Source organism: Myotis daubentonii, chromosome X (genome assembly GCF_963259705.1).
Source record: "Myotis daubentonii chromosome X, mMyoDau2.1, whole genome shotgun sequence".
Classification (NCBI taxonomy): domain Eukaryota; kingdom Metazoa; phylum Chordata; class Mammalia; order Chiroptera; family Vespertilionidae; genus Myotis; species Myotis daubentonii.
The window spans coordinates 102,052,725-102,073,323 of NC_081861.1; the positions used below are offsets into that span (position 1 = coordinate 102,052,725).

General features: G+C 40.9%; 1 protein-coding gene across 10 annotated transcripts in view; it reads right to left on the reverse strand.

Annotated features, from left to right (window-relative positions):
• Positions 1–20,599, reverse strand: part of ATRX (ATRX chromatin remodeler) — a 284,022-nt gene that overhangs the window by 246,731 nt on the left and 16,692 nt on the right. The window contains exon 2 of one of the 10 annotated variants that reach the window (XM_059679367.1): positions 9,920–9,990. The exons of the other annotated variants lie outside the window; for them this stretch is intronic. The gene's annotated coding sequence lies outside the window, so the exon portion shown is untranslated. The remainder of the gene's footprint in view (positions 1–9,919; positions 9,991–20,599) is intronic. 10 annotated transcript variants of the gene reach the window in all.

Genomic DNA, 20,599 nt, shown 5'->3' on the forward strand with positions numbered 1-20,599 from the left:
ATGGAAAGGTACTAATCCTTGTGTTTATATACAGTTAGTACTAAATCTGCTGGGTACCTACATGTTCCTTGATCTACTATTATAGTCTGCATCTAGAAAAATATTAAGAGTTACCAGGACTTGATATGAGTTCCATAAATCTGATCCAAGCTGTTGGACTTTGCCCACTCTGATCAAAGAGTATGAGAGAAGGTTAACTGTTCGGTAACCAACTTCTCATTTATTCCACATTGCTCACCATAATAAAATCATAGGTGATAAAGAAACAGATTCAAGTTGCAGTAACATATAAAAACATATGACACTCTCCTACTATAGCAGGCATCAAGACTACTACTCTTCCTAGCAAATGTAATCTACACAATCTGAGCTCTAATGGTCATATTGTCAAACTCGTTATTGAATTCAAAACGGGTCAAAATTGTGGACTATGCCAGCCGTGGGCAAACTACGGCCCGCGGGCCGCATCCGGGCAATTTGAAATGAATAAAACTAAAAAAAAAAAAAAGACCGTACCCTTTTATGTAATGATGTTTACTTTGAATTTATATTAGTTCACACAAACACTACATCCATGCTTTTGTTCCGGCCCTCCGGTCCAGTTTAAGAACCCATTGTGGCCCTCGAGTCAAAAAGTTTGCCCACCCCTGGACTATGCAAATCCAAACTAAAAATTGCACATTGCAATAGGGAGCACATATGAACTACTCTGAGACTGGAAAAGAAGGCCCAAGGCCTCACAGCACCTTGCACTGCTTCACAGCTGGGCCTCATCTGGGCACCTCCAAAACCCAAACAAAGAAGAGAAACCTGCAGATCTCTCCACAGCTCCTGCAGGGTAGCCTCAGTCAGAGGCTAAATTAGCACCCCCTTAGAGATCCAAGAGCCAGTGTACCCAGTGGTCAGATTGGGGCCATCCAGATTACAACTCCTCAGATCCATAAGGGACACACTCAGGGGGCAGACTCAGTGAGCACCAAAGCCCCACTGAAGCAAGTCTTGCCCCAGAAGGGTGTCTCCAGCACAGAAGTTCTCCCACCATAGACACAGCTGATTCTCACAGGCAATTGGCCTGGAGGTCAATTCCTCCCAGTGATACCTACAACAATCAAGGCTTAACTACAACAAGACTGCACACAACCCACAAAGGGGTGCACCAAGAGTGTCCACCACAGGTAATTGGGGAGGCTGAGCCACTGGGCCCTATAGGACACCTAGCACAGAAAGCCACTCTACCAACACAGGGAAGCAGCCAAAATGCGGAGACAAACAGATCACAAATGACAGAAATGGAGGAAAGCAAACTACTGGATATAGAGTTCAAAATCACGGTTATAAGGTTACTCAAGGATTTTCTAGAAACTGCCGATAAATTTAGTGAGACCCTCGAGGATATGAAAAAGGACCAACTAGAAATTAAGCATACAATGACTGAAATAAAGAATAATATACAGAGATCCAACAGCAGACTAGAGGATCCCAAGAATCAAGTCAAAGATTTAAAATACGAAGAAGTAAAAAACACCCAACCAGAAAAGCAAAAAGCAAAAAGAATCCAAAATATGAAGATAGTGTAAGGAGCCTCTGGGACAACTTCAAGTGTCCCAACATCCAAATTATAGAGGTGCCAGAAGAAGAGAGAGAGCAAGATATTGAAAACCCATTTGAAGAAATAATGACAGAAAACTTCCCCCACCTGGTGAAAGAAATAGACTTACAAGTCCAGGAAGCGCAGAGAACCCCAAACAAAAGGAATCCAAAGAGGACCACACCAAGACACATCATAATTAAAATGCCAAGAGCAAAAGACAAAGAGAGAATCTTAAAGCAGCAAGAGAAAAACAGTCAGTTACCTACAAGGGAGTACCCATACAATTGTCAGCTGATTTCTCAACAGTAACTATGCAGGCCAGAAGGGAGTGGCAAGAAATATTCAAAGTGATGAATAGCAAGAACCTACAACCAAGATTACGTTATCCAGCAAAGCTATCATTCAGAACTGAAGGTCAGATAAAGAGCTTCACAGATAAGGAAAAGCTAAAGGAGTTCATCACCACCAAACCAGCATTATATGAAATTCTGAAAGGTATTCTTTAAGAGGAGTAAGAAGAGAAATGTAAAGATGAAAATTATGAACAACAAATACATATCTATCAATAAGTGAATCTAAAAATCAAGTGAATAAAAAATCTGATGAACAGAGTAAACTGGTGAATATAATAGACTCAGGGTCATACAAAGGGAGTGGACTGACAATTCTCGGGGGGGAAAGGGGTGTGGGGGGTGTGGGAAGAGACTGGACAAAAATTGTACACCTATGGATGAGGACAGTGGGGGGATAAGGGCAGAGGGTGGGGTGGGAACTGGGTGGAGTGAAGCTATGAGGGGGGCGGGGAGAGGAACAACTGTAATAATCTAAACAATAAAGATTTATTTTAAAAAAAAGAAGAAGAAGAAGACCCTACCCCGGCTGGCGTGGCTCAGTGGTTGAGCATTGACCTATGAATCAGGAGGTCATGGTTGATTACTGGTCAGGGCACATGCCCGGGTTACAGGCTCAATCCCCAGTGTGGGGCATGAAGGAGACAGCCAATCAATGATCTCATCATTGATGTTTCTCTCTCTCTGTATCCCTCTCCCATCCTCTCTGAAATCAGTATTTTGTTTTTAAAGTAAGATTCTAGCCCTAGTCAGTTTGGCTCAGTGGATAGAGTGTCAGCCTTCAGACTGAAGGGTTCCAGGTTCGATTCCGATCAAGTGCACATGCTAAGGTTGCAGGCTTGATCCCCAGTAGGGAGCGTGCAGGAGGCAGCCAATCAATGATTCTCTCTCATCATTGATGTTTCTATCTTTCTCCCTCTCCCTTCCTCTCTAAAATCAATAAAAATATATATTTTAAAATAATAAAATTCTAAATAATCCAGTGTCACAACAGAATTTTGGTTGAACTACTTCCTTGACACTGTGGCAGTGATAGAAAAATATAAAAATCACTGTAAGACATAACAAATGTATTTTATATTCTCAAACAAGAGTCCTGACACACTATATAAAAAAATACTTTGTTACTCATGGAATGTATGGAAATTATGAAATATATAGAAAAAAAATCCTAATAGACTATTAAAAAACATAATACTAATACCAAGAGCCCTAAACAGAGAGAAGTTAAATAATCTTGGTTCTAGTCCTAATTACTAATTAGATCTCTGACCTTAAGCAAATTATAACTTCACTTTTCTCACTTGTAAAATGAGAGAACTTTATTAGGTAACCGTTACAGATAGATACCTTCCAGCTATTAAATTTGCTTCTGAAAGAGATCATCAATCCAACCTAATATTTGATTTTAGGAGTAAATCAGGTGCATGTCCACTCCTAGAAATAATAGCAGTTCACTTTACCTCTGCAATGTATAGATCCAAACATTCCTCCATTTTATTTGACACCATACTTGGACTAAAGGAAGAGTCTATCTCTTTAAGGAGATCCAACCCCAAATTATATTTCTGAAATGCTACTGCCTGACTCTTTTTACCTAAGTATGTCACAAGATTGTTATATAACCCACCAGGTCATAAGGATAGAATTTTAGAGCTAAACGCACATTAAAATGTGGGAGTGGACTAGATAACAAAGGAAAAAATGAGTCCTATGGTCACAAAATTATTAGAAGACCCAGAACTAAAAGTTACAAAAGCATGGCATTAGTCCAGTGCTTCTTCAATATTTCATTCTATTACACTATGTCCCATGACCTGAAAATAACTTGACTTATTTTATATTGCCCAAAGTTTCAAAGTTTTTTTCATTCCCTCACCAACTATTTAAGTGTTAAGTGGACCAAGCAAGCAATCATCATTGAATGCAAAATACAGCAAAACCTCAATATAACAAACTAATTCAGGAAAGGAGGTGTCCATTAAAGCCAAAAGTTCATTTTCATTATATAATAGAGTAGGTTTTCTAAATTCATATGTTAAAACATTAACATTAACCTATTTTTACTTATGTAGACACATTTGTGTAATTAAAATTAAGGATGTATGCAAAGTTTAATTCCACAGAAATGTTTTCTATATGTATCACAGTAATTTTAAATTTATACTAAATAGGTCTAGTAAATACATGCATTCACCAGTCACTGAGAGCAAACAAATGCACAAAGCTAGGACGTGGCTTAGCGCATGTCAGGACATCAGTCAGCATGCCTTAAAACTGCTGCAGATGCCTTGACTGGTGTGGCTCAGTTGGTTGGGCATCATCCCCGGCACTGAAAGATTGCTGGTTCAATTACTGGTCAAAGCACAATCCTGGGTTATGGGCTCACACAATCCCCAGTTGGGACATGCAGGAGGCAGCTGATCAATATTGATGTTTCTCTCTCTCTTCCCTCTCTCCCACTCTTTCTCTCTCTCCAAAAATTAATAAACTATTCTTTAAAAATAAACTGTTGCAGAAAGTCAAGCCATGTGAAAACAGAACCAATTATTAGGCCAATTTGGTGTGATCACATGCTAATCATTCGCCTCTTGGATTTAAATATATGGACTATATTCCTAGCTGGTTTGGTTCAGTGGATAGAGCACTGACCTGCGGACTGAAGGGACCAGGGTTCAATTCCGGTCAAGGGCACATGCCCGGGGTTATGGGCTCAATCCCCAGTAGGGGGAGTGCAGGAGGCAGCTGATTAATGATTCTCTCTCATCATTGATGTTTCTATTTCTGTCTCCCTCTCCCTTCCTCTCTGAAATCAATAAAAATATATTTTAAAAAACCAATGGTGAATTTTAACATGTTAATTTAATTATAAGTAAAACTTAGTTAAAAGCATTGTAAAATTAAACGGTGTTAATTTTCACATATGACATACAGACTAGAAATTTTATCCATTAAATCTGAAGTATATTAAATTGAGGTTTGCAATATCAACGGTTTACTGTATGTACTATAATAAATCTACTGTGCCCATCATTCCACTCTTTTTTTTTTAAATTTTTAATATGTCAAAAGCAAGAGACTCAACAATCCTCAGAGATCTGGCCTGAGAGTAAGGACAAACTTCTTCCCCCTCTCATGTTTCCTAATTTTTAGAAAAGTGCATGGAACAAATAAAATTTATTAACTATCATTACACAAATAATTTTTATAACTTTAATAAAGCAAACTTACTAATAGAAGGGCATGTTTTGAACTCCTCACTCTTAAAATTGGATCACAACTAGGCCACACTACTCAAAACTCAGGAAACATAAACTATACCAATTGTTTCCTTAGAAGGATATCATTAAATATGAATAGTATCCACATACAGGAAACACTCCATTCTCAGACAATTTTCTTAAAAATCAGAAATACCGCCGAAACCGGTTTGGCTCAGTGGATAGAGCGTCGGCCTGCGGACTGAAAGGTCCCGGGTTCGATTCCAGTCAAGGGCATGTACCTGGGTTGCGGGCATATCCCCAGTAGGAGATGTGCAGGAGGCAGCTGATCGATGTTTCTCTCTCATCGATGTTTCTAACTCTCTATCTCTCTCCCTTCCTCTCTGTAAAAAATCAATAAAATATACTTTTAAAAAAAATCAGAAGTAGAGTAAACAAGAGATAGGAATTAAAATAAATGTAGCTATATAGATATGGTCCCAGCCATTTCTTAAAAGGCAAACTACTATTCATACCATTTAATAATGCTCAAAACCATAAAATTCTCACTTTTGAAAGCATAATTATATAAAAACTTTCAGAGCCAGGTTTTAGAGAAAGGACTAGCAAATTTAAATATAATGCCAACAATAAAACAAGTTAGAAAAATCTATTCAAATTGTTAAAGATAAAGCAAAAGCTTATAAACAGTATATTCTTACACATGAGATGTTATGAGCATGTTATAAGACATTTATGGGAGAAAACCTAGATGGCGGCATAGGTAAACACCAGAGTTAGCTGCCTCGAACAACCACTTCACAAATACAACTAAAAGACGAAACGGACATCGCCCAGAACCACAGGAAGACTGGCTGAGGGGAAACTCTTCAACTAGAAGGAAAGAGAACAGCATACGAGACTCAGAGGAGGCGCAGAGGGGAAAATACAAAGGTGCGGAGGTATGCGCAGAGCGGGCTGGTAGCTGAGGGCGCGGTTGTCGGGAGGGAGTCTCAGATTCTGAGCTCCAGTTCTGGGTGAGTCTCTAGGGACCCAGACTCAAACGGGAGAAGCGGGACTGTCTGGCATTGGTCGGAACGCGAGGGCAGCTTTCTCTCCGAGGTTTGCAGCGGTTGCTGGGACTCTGAGAGGCAGAGACTCTGGGGACGGGACCAAGAGCAGCCATAACTGCTCCCTCCACCAGCTCTGTTTATCCCGTGCGACCCGCCCCACCCAAGCCCTGCACAGAGCCATTTGCCAGATAGCCTCAGGCAAAGGCTAGATTAGCACCTCTCTAGAGGACAGAAGTTTTCCCACTGCAGACACAGCTGATTCTCACAGCCAGTTGGCCTGGAGGTCAAATCCCCCTAGTATTAACTACAACAATCAAGGCTTAACTACAACAAGATTGCGCACAAAGACCACTAGGGGGTGCACCAAGAAAGCATAAAAAATGCGGAGACAAAGAAAAAGAACAAAACTGTCAATGGAGGATATTGAGTTCAGAACCACACTTTTAAGGTCTCTCAAGAACTGTCTAGAAGCTGCCGATAAAGTTATTGAGATCCTCAAGAAATCTAATGAGACCCTCGATGTTATGATAAAGAACCAACTAGAAATTAAGCATACACAGACTGAAATAAAGAATATTATACAGACTCCCAACAGCAGACCAGAGGAGCGCAAGAATCAAGGCAAAGATTTGAAATACGAAGAAGCAAAAAACACCCAACCAGAAAAGCAAAATGAAAAAAGAATCCGAAAATACGAAGATAGTGTAAGGAGCCTCTGGGACAGCTTCAAGCGTACCAACATCAGAATTATAGGGGTGCCAGAAGATGAGAGAGACCAAGATATTGAAAACCTATTTGAAGAAATAATGACAGAAAACTTCCCCTACCTGCTGAAAGAAATAGACTTACAAGTCCAGGAAGCGCAGAGAACCCCAAACAAAAGGAATCCAAAGAGGACCACACCAAGACACATCATCATTAAAATGCCAAGAGCAAAAGACAAAGAGAGAATCTTAAAAGCAGAAAGAGAAAGAAAGTCAGTTACCTACAAGGGAGCACCCATAGGACTGTCAGCTGATTTCTCAACAGAAACTTTGCAGGCCAGAAAGGAGTGGCAAGAAATATTCAAAGTGATGAATGCCAAGAACCTACAACCAAGATTACTTTATCCAGCAAAGCTATCATTCAGAATTGAAGGTCAGATAAAGAGCTTCACAGATAAGGAAAAGCTAAAGGAGTTCATCACCACCAAACCAGGATTATATGAAATGCTGAAAGGTATCCTTTAAGAAGAGGAAGAAGAAGAAAAAGGTAAAGATACAAATTATGAACAACAAATATGCATCTATCAACAAGTGAGTCTAAGAATCAAGTGAATAAATAATCTGATGAACAGAATGAACTGGTGATTATAATAGAATCAGGGACATAGAAAGGGAATGGACTCACTATTCTTGGTGGGGAAAGGGGTGTGGGAGATGTGGGAAGAGACTGGACAAAAATTGTGCACCTAGGGATGAGGACAGTGGGGGGGGTAAGGGCAGAGGGTGGGGTGGGAACTGGGTGGAGGGGAGCTATGGGGGGGAAAAAAGAGGAACAAATGTAATAATCTGAACAAGAAAGATTTACTAAAAAAAAAAAAAAAGACATTTATGGTCCTTATACTTCTGATAAAAACTACTTCTGTTTTCCATTGAATGCCATTCCCCATCTCTGCCCACTATAATCTTTCTTTTATGTTGAAAAACCTAAGCAAATCAAGTTACAATGAAGTTTTAAGACCATAATAATTTAAATAAAAAGGAAAATAAATCCGGAAAAAACCTTCCAGCAAATATGATGAAAACTTAACATATGTATACTATTAAAATATCAAACACAATTGAAAATATTGTCTTTATACTAATTTAAATAAAAAACAAACAATTTTCATAAAATATGCAATTAGTAAAAGCTGTAAAATTACCGTTACCCTCTTTATAGCAAGTTATGATTTTACACACAATACCTGGAATAGCAACAATGCCCATTGAAGGAACAGTGAAATGCGTATGCTCATATATTATGTTAAGTGTAAATAAGTATAAACATTTAGAAAGTAACTGGTAAGCCCAACTGGTAGTTGAGCATTGTCCTGTACACTGAAAGGTCACCAGTTCAATTCCTGGTCAGGACACATGCCCGGGTTACAGGTTTGGTCCCAGGTCAGGAGGCAATCAATCAATGTTTCTCACACTGATGTTTCTCTTTCTCTCTCTTTCTTTCTCTCTCTCTCTCTCTCTCTCTCTCTCTCTCTCTTCCTGCTTCTCTAAAATAAAATTAACACATTAAAAAAATAAATTAACTGATAATGATTGAACAACTATAAACATTCATAACCTTTAATTCGCTAATCACTCTCTTAGGAATATAAACTTAAAAATACATTTTAAAAACCATTATAAGCATAAAGTTGTTGTCACATTATAAAAACAAAATCAGAACTTTAATCGGTAAAAAAATAGTTGAGGAAATTATAGTACATCTAAGTGAAGTAAAAATAGCTATGAAAGAAACAAAACAGAATAGAAGTTAGCAGGGAATGGGGTAAGGAAGAAATGGGAATTCCTGTTTAATAGATACAGTTTCTCATTGGGATGATGAAAAAGTTAGAAATGGGAATTACTGCTAAATGGGTACAGTTTCTCTTTCGGATGATGAAAAAGTTCTGCAAATAGATTGGCCCTAGCTGGTTTTGCTCATTGGTTACAGCTTTACCCCTCGGACCAAAGGGTCTTGGGTTCGATTCCCAATCAAGGGCATGTACCTCCGTTGTAGGTTCAATCCCTGGTCCTGGTCAGGGAACGTGCGGGAAGCAATCAGTCTCTCTCTCTCTCTCTCTCTCTCTCTCTCTCTCTCTCTCCCTCTCTCTCTCTCCCCCCACCCTCCTTCTCTCCCTTTCCCCCTCCCCCCTCCTTTCACTCTCTCTAAAATAAAAAATTAATGCAAAGAATATCCTTGTATCAAGATTTTTAAAAATGGTTAAAATGAACCACCTCACATGTATCAGAATGGCTATCATCTATAATAATAAAAGCATAATATGCTAATTAGACCAGACATCCTTCCGGACGACCTTCCGGCAACAGAGGCCGAGGCGGCCGCAGGAGCAGCAGCAGCAGGGGCCTAGGCCTTTGCATGAATTTCATGCATCAGGCCTCTAGTAAGTAAATAAATCGACATACAAGTGTTGGCAAGTATGTGGAGAAAAAGGAACTCTCGTGCACTGTTGGTGCAACCATTATGGAAAACAGTGTGGAGGTTCCTCAAAACTTAAAAATGGAATTGCCTTATAACCCATCAATTCCACTACTGAGTATATACCTGAAGAAATCCAAAACACTAAATGAAAAGAATATGCCTGGCTAGTGTGGTTCAGTGGTTGAGCATCAACCATGAACCTCAAGAGGTTGCCAGTTCGATTCCTGGGCAGGCCATGCAGGGCTAGATCCCCAGCGGTGGGCATGCATGAGGCATCCAACTGATGTTTCTTTCTCATCCATGTTTCTATCTCTCTATCCCTCTCACTTCCTCTCTCTCTAAAATCAATAAAAATGTATTTTTCAAAAGGATATATGTACCCCCATGTTCACTGCAGCATTATTTACAATAGCCAAAATATGGAAGCAACCCAACTGCTTATCAACAGGCAAGTGGATAAAAAAGATGTGGTACAGTACACACAATGGAATACTACTCAGCCATAAAAAAAGAATGAAATCTTACCTTTTATGACAGCATGGATGGACCTAAAGGGTATTATTCAAATACCATATGATTTCACTTATATGTGGAATCTAAAGAACAAACAGACACATAGATACAGAGAATAAACTGATGGTTTCCAGAGGGGAGAGGGGTTTGGGTAAAAAATTTGAAGGGATTAAGTACAAATTTGTAGTTACAGAATAGTCACAGGGATGTAAATTACAATACAGGGAATATAGTAAATAATATTGTACTAATAACTATCTATGGGCCCAGGTGCATACTTGAAATATCAGGGAGACCACTTTGTAAAGCATATGCTTGTCTAACCACTATGCTGTACACCTGAAACTAATACAGAATAATACTGACTATAAACTATAATTGAAAAAAAATACTTAAAATGGTAAATTACATGCTATACATATTTTACCATAATAAATATATCCAGGGTAAAATTACTATGAAAACTACATTTTAAGTGAAAAAAATTATTCCCAAATTTAATCAAAACTACTTACAACTATGTGAATATTACATACATACATGTCCAAGGAATGAAAAGAACCATGGGGGAGGAGAAGCAAACCACTGCTATAAAACAGCAGTTCTCAATGGGGGCAATTTTGTCCCCAGGGTACATGTGACAATGTCTGGAGAGAATTTTGGTTGTCAAAACTGCGAATGGGGTTATCACTGGTACCTAGTGGGTAAAGGGTGAAGAATACTGCTAAACATCTTACAATGCACACCAGAGTGCACCTACAACAAATAATTATCTGACCCAAAATGTCAATAGTGATCCTGTTAAGAAATCCTGCCTTAAAGTTTGGAGTGTTTTTGTTTTTGTTTTTGTTTTTTTGGCAATCCTCAACTGAGAGATTTTGGGGGGGAGAGTGGAAGGGAGGAAGGAGAGACAGAGAGAGAAACATAAATGTGAGAGAAACACATCGATTTGTTGCCTCCCATACATGCCCCAACCTGGGACAGGGATGGAACCTGCAACCTAAGTACATGCCATTGACCGGGAATCAAATCCACGACCCTTTGGTCCAAGGGCCAACACTCCAACCACTGAGCCAAACTGTTCAGGGCTGGAGAGTTCTTTCTATTTTAATGTATCTACATCATTTTTAATGACTACATGGAAAATAAAAATCCATTACAGAGTTAGAGTTTGGGGCTATTTTTCTTGGCCCTACAAACCTCCATCACAATGCATAATTTTTACACCAAAGAAAGAGACAGGTGGGAAACCAAAGGAGAAAAAATAATGGGAAAAGCAACAAATGGTCACAGATAGAATGTTTTTCTGCAAACTATTCTGTTTTGTTTTTTTTTATCCTCACCGAAGGATGTCTTTATTGATTTGAGAGAGAAACATCAATGTGCAAGAAAAACATTGATAAGTTGCCTCCCGTTTACATCCCAACCTGGGATCAAACCCACAAACTAGGTATGTGCTCTGACCAGAAATCAAACCAGCAACCTACTAGTGTACACAATGATGCTCCAACCAACTGAGCAACCCAAACAGAGCTCTGCAAACTGTTCTTAGACAGATTATAACAAACACAACAAATCTGGGATTGTCAGGCTTAACACAATTTCCATAGGCCTAACCATACAGTTTATTATTTTCTATTATATTTTGTTTCTCACTCTCATGTTTTATTATAGCAATTTTCAAATTTGAGACCAATTACTCTTTTACATCATTTCTCCAAGATAATGTAACTTTTTAAAAATTTTACTTCAACGACATCATTGTAAACGTCAACTAGTAATGCGGAAAAAATGAAATTAGACAATCACCAATTTATTTTTTAAAAATCATAGTAATAAATGAATGCTAAACCCAGTAAATGAAAGTTTGAGAAACAAGATTATTTACACCATCTCAAAGAATCTTCCCACCAATTATTTATTGGTTAAAATCAGAAAAATTAACCTTACATAGAAAAATCTGGTGGATACCACTTTAACCAAGAAATCAAAATTATCGCTAGTAATGGAACCAACTGACATCATGTGTCTCCTGCTAAGAATGCATCAACATGTACACCAAACCTTGTGTTTCTGTGGGTTCCAGAGTCATTAGGGCTTCATAGCTGGGGGTGGGGGACCATGCAGGGTTTCACCCACTCCTTCACCTCCCCAGTGCATTTTCGCTGGGTCTGGCCCTGCCTGCGTTTCAGCCAGAGACCAGGAAAAGAGTGAGTGTTGGTGGGAGCAGGATGGGACCAGCCAGGAGCCAAAAGTTCCATTTTAAAAACATCTCCTGAATGGCAGTAAAGTAAGTATAAGTGTTACCGACACCCTCCCAGGACCAAACTGGAAGTACAACTAAAGTACAGAAAAACCACTCTGAAAAATCAACTGAGGACTAGTTTGAGAGAACCCTGATAACCAAGGATGGAAAGTGGAGACCGCATAGACTGGTTGGAAGTGTGGAGATATGAAAGGAGTGGCCAGGCTCCCACAGACAGAAGGTAAAGTCCAGGAGGGATATCTCAGCTGGGCGGGGGGTCCCCACTGAGAACTCTGGGGTCTAATACCCAAGCTGGGCTCCGCAGCCCAGAGCACCAGAACTGAAAAAGGTGCCCACTGAACATCTGGCTATGAAAAGCAGCAGGTTTACTGTCTGCCAAGGACAGATGGCTGGAAATGCAGGCACCCTATTAAAGAGCCAACATACAAAATATCGTGTGCAGCCACCCACCTGGGGCTCCAACAGAGGAAAGGAAGAGTGGACTGGAACTGTGTGAGGAGAGTCCAGGGTTGGAGGCTTTTGGGTTGAAGCTCAGAGGGCAGCCACCCTGGTTCCTGTGCTGAGTCATTGCCTCACAGTGCTGCAGAGGAGATCTTTCTCCCTCAGGAGTTTGCTAAGGGGGGGGGCGGGCGGGGCAGTCTACCTGTAGAAACCTCTCCCACCACCCTGTGGTGGATAGTTTGAAATTAATCAAGGCTGACAACAATCAGACTTCTGACAGAGGAGGATCTCTTGGGGCTTTGAGTCTTTGCCTGATCACTGTCTGGGCCCTGGGCTAGGAAAAGCAGACTCTGGTGCATATCTTGGTCCTTTCTAAAGACAACCAGCCCCAGCAGAGGGAGCCACAAGCTGTGGATTACTGATAGCTCCGAATGATACTCAAGGCCTGTCACAAAGAGGATCTGACACTGTACTGCACTAGTACACAGACGCAAACCCAACCAGGCAGCCAAAATGGGGAAACAAAAAACCAAGCCCAAAGTGAATGAACAAAAGAATTTTCCAGAGGAAGAGCTAAATGAAATAGAGATAAGAAATTTATCAAACATAGACTTCAGAATAATGATGGCAAAGATACTCAACAGCGTGAGAAAAGATATAGTAACTATGAAGATTGACATAGCATCAGCAGCGTGAGAAAAGATATAGTAACTATGAAGATTGACATAGCACGAATAAAGAACACAGTGGAAGGAATACACAGCAGACTAGGAGAAGCTGAGAGAAACGGGTCAATGAATTAGAAGACAAGGCAGAAAAAAATCACTCAGAGAACCAAAAAAGAGCCCTAGCCATTTTGGCTCAGTGGATAAAGAGTTTGCCTGCAGACCAAAGGGTCCCAGGTTCAATTCCAGTAAATAGCATGTACCTCAGTTAGAGGCTCCTCCCTGGCCCGGGCCCTGGTCAGGGCGCATATAGGAGGCAACCAATCAATGTGTTTCTCTCAATATCAATATTTCTCTCTGTCTTTCCTGTTCTCTTGCACTCTCTCTAAAAATCAATAGAAAAATATCCTCAGGTGAGGATAAAAAAAAAAGAAAAAAACAAGGGAGCTGTGGGAAAACATGAAACTTAACAGTATTCACATAACAGATGGCCCAGAAAGTAAGCAAGGAATAAAGAACATATCTGAAGTAATAATGGCAGAAAACTTCCCTAACTTGGTGAAGGAAAAGGTCAAACAACTTCAGAAAGCACAGAGTTCCAATCAAGGAGAACCCAAACAGGCCCACACCCAGACACATCATAATTAAAATGTCAAAAATTAAAGACAAAGAGAGAATCTTAAAGGCAGTAAGAGAAAGGCAATTTTTTTAACTAAAAAGGAAGTCCCATAAGGCTGTCAGCTGATTTCTCATCAGAAACTCAACAGGACAGAAGGGAATGCAATGAAGTATTCAAGAGAATAATAAGCAAGAATCTGAAACCAAGATTACTATATCCACCAAGGCTATCATTCCAAATAGATAGTGAAATAGTTTCCAAGCCCTAGCTGATTTGGCTCAGTGGATAGAGCATCGGCCTGCGGACTGAAGGGTCCCAGATTCGATTCCTGTCAAGGGCACATGCCCAGGTTGAAGGCTTAATCCCCAGTCGGGGGCAAGCAGAAGGCACCCGATCAATGATTCTCTTTAATCATTGATGTTTCTTTTTGAAAAAATTAAATCTTTATTGTTCAGATTATTACAATTGTTCCTCTTTATCCCCCCCATAGTTCCCCTCCACCGGTTCGCACCCAACCCCATGACCTTAACACCCCCGTCCTCGTCCATAGGTGTTCGATTTTTGTCCAGTCTCTTCCCACACCCCCAACACCCCTTTCCCTCCGAGAATTCAGTCCACTCCCTCCCTGTGCCCCTGATTCTATTCTATTCACCAGTATATTCTGTTCATCGATTTTTTATTCACTTGATTTTTATATTCACTTGTTGATATATATGTATTTGTTGTCACTTTGTTGTTCATAATTTTTATCTTTACCTATTTCTTCTTCTTCCTCTTCTTAAAGTATACCCTTCAGCATTTCATATAATACTGGTTTGGTGGTGGTGAACTCCTTTAGCTTTTTCTTATCTGTGAAGCTCTTTATCTGATCTTCAATTCTAAATGATAGCTTTGCTGGGTAATCTTGGTTGTAGGTTTTTGCTATTCATCACGTTGAATATTTCTTGTCACTCCCTTCTGGCCTGCATAGTTTCTGCTGAGAAATCAGCTGACAGTCATATGGGTACTCCCTTGTAGGTAACTAACTGTTTTTATCTTGCTGCTTTTAGGATTCTCTCTTTGTCTTTTGCCCTTGGCATTTTAATTATGATATGTCTTGGTGTGGTCCTCTTTGGATTCCTTTTGTTTGAGGTTCTCTGCGCTTCCTGGACTTGTAAATCTATTTCTTTCACCAGGTAGGGGAAGTTTTCTGTAATTATTTCTTCAAATAGGTTTTCAATATCTTGCTCTCTCTCTTCTTCTAGAACCCCTATAATTTAGATGTTGCTGTGCTTTGAGGTTGTCCCAGAGGTTCCTTGCACTATCTTCATATTTTTGTATTCTTTTTTCCTTTTGCTTTTCCAGTTGAGTGTTTGTTGCTTCTTCATATTTCAAATCTTCGACTTGATTCTTGGGACCCTCTAGTCTACTGTTGGATCTCTGTATATTATTCTTTATTTCAGTGAGTGTATGCTTAATTTCTAATTGGTCCTTTTTCGTATCCTTGAGGGTCTCACTATATATCTCAGAGGTTTCGAAAAGATTCTTGAGTAACCTTGTAACTGTGGTTTTGAACTCTATATCCAGTAGTTTGTTTTCCTCCATTTCTGTCATTTGTGACCTGTTTATTTGTTTCCGCATTTTGGCTGCTTCCCTGTGTTGATAGAGTGGCTTTCTGTGCTAGGGGTCCTATAGGACCCAGTGGCTCAGCCTCCCCAATTACCTGAGGTGGACACTCTTGGTGCACCCCTTTGTGGGCTGTGTGCACAGTCTTGCTGTAGTTAAGCCTTGATTGCTGCTAGTATCACTGGGAGGAACTGATCTCCAGGCCAATTGGCTGTGAGGACCAGTTGTGACTACAATTGGAGAACTTCTGTGCTGGAGACATCCTTATGGGGCAGGACTTGCTTCGGTGGGGCTTTGGCACTCACTGAGTCTGCCCAGATTTTTAGGCAGAGAAAGGCCAGGACATTCATATGCAAAAGCCTCTGCTCATAGCTTGGGTGGGGTTGTAAATTGGGTGGGGCAGGGTCTCAGGGAATCATCAAGGTGGAGCAAATCGCAATGGCTGCCAGTCTGCTCTGCTTCAAAGAGGTCCCAGGGTCTGTGTCCCGCGGCCCCATGCAGGAACAATGACCGCTACAAGCACCTCTGCAAGAAAGACGCCCTCACATTCCGGCCCAATGCCAACAGTCCAGTTTCTCTCCGTATGAGTCTGGGTCCCCAAATTCTCACCCAGAACTGGAGTTCAGAGCAGTCGGGAGCTTGTTTCTCCCTCCTGATTGAAAAAGACAACAGCGTACCCAGCTGCCAGCCCCTTTCACGTGGGCCTCCATACCGCCGCACTTCTACACCTTTGCACCTCCTACAGGGCTCAGTGCACTTTTCTCTTTCCTTCTAGTTGTAGAATTTCCACTCAGCCAGCCTTCCCGTGGTTCTGGATGGTATTCGTTTTGTTTCTTAGTTGTAGTTTTAATGTGGTTGTGCGTGACAGCAAGTTCAGGTGTTTACCTATGCCGCCATCTTGGTTGACTATCATCATTGATGCTTCTTTTTTTTAATACATTTTTTTTATTAATTTCAGAGCGGAAGGGAGAGGGAGAGAGAGATAGAAACATCAATGATGAAAGAGAATCATTGATCAGCTGCCTCCTGCATTCCCCCTACTGGGAATCGAGCCAGCAACCCAGGCAGGGGCCCTTGACTGGAATCGAACCCTGGACCCTTGAGTCTGCAGGTCAATGCTCTATCCACTGAGACAAACCAGCTAGGGCTCATCATTGATGTTTCTATCTCTCTTCCTCTCTTTTCCTCTCTAAAATCAATAAAAATATATTTTTTTAAAAAAGAGTTTCCCAAACAAAAAGAAGGCTAAAGGAGTTTATCACCACCAACAAGCACTGTAAGAAATGCTAAAGGGACTGCTGTAAAGAATAAATAGACAGAAAAATATAGGCATAAAGAATTAAAATAGCAATAAGTTCCTATCAATAACCTTAAATGTAAAATGTTTAAATGTTCCAATCAAAAAACGCAGGATAACTGAATGGATACAAAAACATGAGCTAGTTCTATGCTGTCTACAAGAGACCAATCTCAGAACAAAAGACTCACACAGGATAAGAGTGAAGGGATGGAGAAAAGCACACTGAGACTCAGAGGAGATGCGGAAGTAAAGTGCAGAGGTACGGAGGCGCACCCGGAACAGGCTAGCAACTGAGGACGCGGTTGTCTTTTTCAATTGGGAGGGAGACACAAGCTCCCGACTGCTCTGAACTCCGACTGCTCTGAACTCCAGTTCCGGGCGAGTCTCTGGGGACCCAGACTCATACAGGGAGAAACTGGACTGTCTGGCATCAGTCAGAACTGGAGGGCAACTTTCTCTCACAGGTGCTTCAGCGATTACTGATTACCGATTACTGGGGAACACTGAGGCCTGGGGCCTCTTAGGGCAGGACTGAGGATCAACCATAGCTGTTTGCTCCGCCCTGTTGATTCCCTGAAACCCCAACCCACCCAAGCTGTGCACAGAGGCTTTTGCATATGAATGGCCTGGCCCTTTGCAATCTGAAAATTACCTAACTAACTGCAGCTGGGCCAGAGAGACCCAGAACATCCAAAAGAAGGCCCAAGGCCCCACAGCAGCTTGCACTGCTTCACAGCTGGGCCTCATCTGGGCACCTTCAAACCCCAAACAAAGAAGAGGAATCTGCAGATCTCTCTGTAGCTCCTGCTGGGTGGCCTCAGGCAATGGCTGACTTTGCACCTCCTTAGAGACCCAAGAGCCAGTGTACCCAGCGGTCAGAGTGAGACCATACCAAAGTACAACTCTTCACATCCTTCAGTGACACACTCAAGGGGCCGACTCAGTGAGCACCAAAGCCCAACTGAAGCAAGTCCTGCTCCGTAAGGGTGTCTCCAGCACAACAGTTCTCCTATTGTAGACACAGCTGGTCCTCACTGCCAATTGGCCTGGAGGTCAATTCCTCCCAGTGATACCAACAGCAATCAAGGCTTAACTACAACAAGACTGTGCACACAGCCCACAAAGGGGTGCACCAGGAGTGTCCACCTCAGGTAATTGCGGAGGGTGAGCCACTGGGCCCTATAGGACCCCTAGCACAGAAAGCCACTCTATCAACACAGGGAAGCAGCCAAAATGCGGAGACAAAGAAACAGATCACAAATGACAGAAATGGAGGAAAGCAAACTACTGGATATAGAGTTCAAAACCACACTTTTAAGGTTTCTCAAGAATTTTCTAGAAACCGCCAATAAATTTAGTGAGACCCTCAATAAATCTAGTGAGACCCTCAAGGATATGAAAAAGGACCAACTAGAAATTAAGCATACAATGACTGAAATAAAGAATAATATACAGAAATCCAACAGCAGACTAGAGGATCCCAAGAATTAAGTCAAAGATTTGAAATATGAAGAAGCAAAAAACACCCAACTGGGAAATCAAAAAGAAAAAAGAATACAAAAATGTGAAAATAGTATAAGGAGCCTCTGGGACAACTTCAAGCATACCAACATCCGAATTATGGGGGTGCCAGAAGAAGAGAGAGAGCAAGATATTGAAAACCTATTTGAAGAAATAATGACAGAAAACTTCCCCTACCTGCTGAAAGAAATAGACTTACAAGTCCAGGAAACGCAGAGAACCCCAAACAAAAGGAATCCAAAGAGGACCACACCAAGACACATCATAATTAAAATGCCAAGGGCAAAAGACAAAGAGAGAATCTTAATAGCAGCAAGAGAAAAACAGGGTCCTTACCTACAAGGAAGGACCCATACTACTGCTGAGCTGATTTCTCAACAGAAACTATGCAGGCCAGAAGGGAGTGACAAGAAATATTCAACGTGATGAACAGCAAGAACCTACAACCAAGATTACTTTATCCAGCAAAGCTATCATTCAGAATTGAAGGTCAGATAAAGAGCTTCACAGATAAGGAAAAGCTAAAGGAGTTCATCACCACCAAACCAGGATTATATGAAATGCTGAAAGGTATCCTTTAAGAAGAGGAAGAAGAAGAAAAAGATAAAGATAAAAATTATGAACAACAAATACATATATATCAACAAGTGAATCTAAAAATCAAGTGAATAAAAAATGGATGAACAGAATATACTGGTGAATAGAATAGAATCAGGTGCATAGAAAGGGAGTGGACTGACAATTCTCGGGGGGAAAGGGTTGTGGGGGGTGCCGGAAGAGACTGGATAAAAATTGTACACCTATGGATGAGGACGGGGGGGGGGGGGAGGTAAGGGCAGAAGGTGGAGTGGGAACTGGGTGGAGGGGAGCTATGGGGGGGAAAAAAGAGGAACAACTGTAATAATCTGAACAATAAAGATTTAATTTTTTATTTTTTTTAAATACATTTTATTGATTTTTCACAGAGAGGAAGGGAGAGAGATAGAGAGAGTTAGAAACATCGATGAGAGAGAAACATCGATCAGCTGCCTCCTGCACATCCCCCACCGGGGATGTGCCCGCAACCCAGGCACACGCCCTTGACCGGAATCGAACCCGGGACCTCTCAGTCCGCAGGCTGACGCTCTATCCACTGAGCCAAACCGGTTTTGGCGAGATTTAATTTTTTAAAAAAATGTCTATACTACCCAAAGCAATCTTCAAAATCAATACAATCTTATTAAAATACCAATGGGATATTTCACAGATCTAAAACAATTAATCCAAAATAGTATATGGAACCAAAATAGACTCCAAATTGCCAGAGCAATCTTGAGAAAGAAGAACAAAGTGGGAGGGATCACAATACCAGATATCAAGTTTTACTATAAAGCCATTATAACCAAAACAGCCTGGTACTAGCACAACAGTGATATAGATCAATGGAACAGAACACAGACCCCAGAAATCGACCCAAGCCATTATACTTAATTAATATTTGACAAGGAGGCAAGAACAGTGGAGTCAAGACAGTAACTTTGATAAGTGGTATTGAGAAAATTGGACAGATTCATGCAAAAAAATGAAAGTAGACCATACACAAGAATAAACTCAAAATGTATAAAAAACCTAAATGTAAGTTGCGAAACCATAAAAATCACAGAAGAAACCGTAGGCAGCAAAATTTCAGACATCTCTCATAGCAATATGTTTGTGGATACAGCTCCTAGGGCAGTGGTGGGCAAACTGCATCTCGCGAGCCACATGTGGCTCTTTGGCCCCTTGAGTGTGGCTCTTCCACAAAATACCGACTTCTGCACATGGGCCACGAAGTTTCAATCACACTGTACGTGCGCGCCCGCACGTGGTATTTTGTGGTATTTTGTGGAAGAGCCACACTCAAGGTCCCAAAGAGCCGCGTGTGCCTCGCGAGCCGCACTTTGCCTACCACGGTCCTAGGGTAAAGGAAACAAAGGAGAAAATAAACAAATGGGACTACATCAAAATAAAAAGCTTCTGCACAGCAAAAGAAACCATCAACAAACTGAAAAGGGTGCCCACTGTATAGGAGAACATACTAGTATTTGTCAATGATACATAAATTAAGAGGTTAACATCCAAAATATATAAGGAACTCATACAACTTAACAAAAGGAAGACAAACAATACAATTAACAAATGGGCAAAGGACCTAAAAAGACACTTGTTCAAAGCGGACATATAGATGGCCAAGAGATATATGAAAAAGTGCTCAAGGATCATCAGAGAGATGCAAATTAAATTGACATTGAGGTAT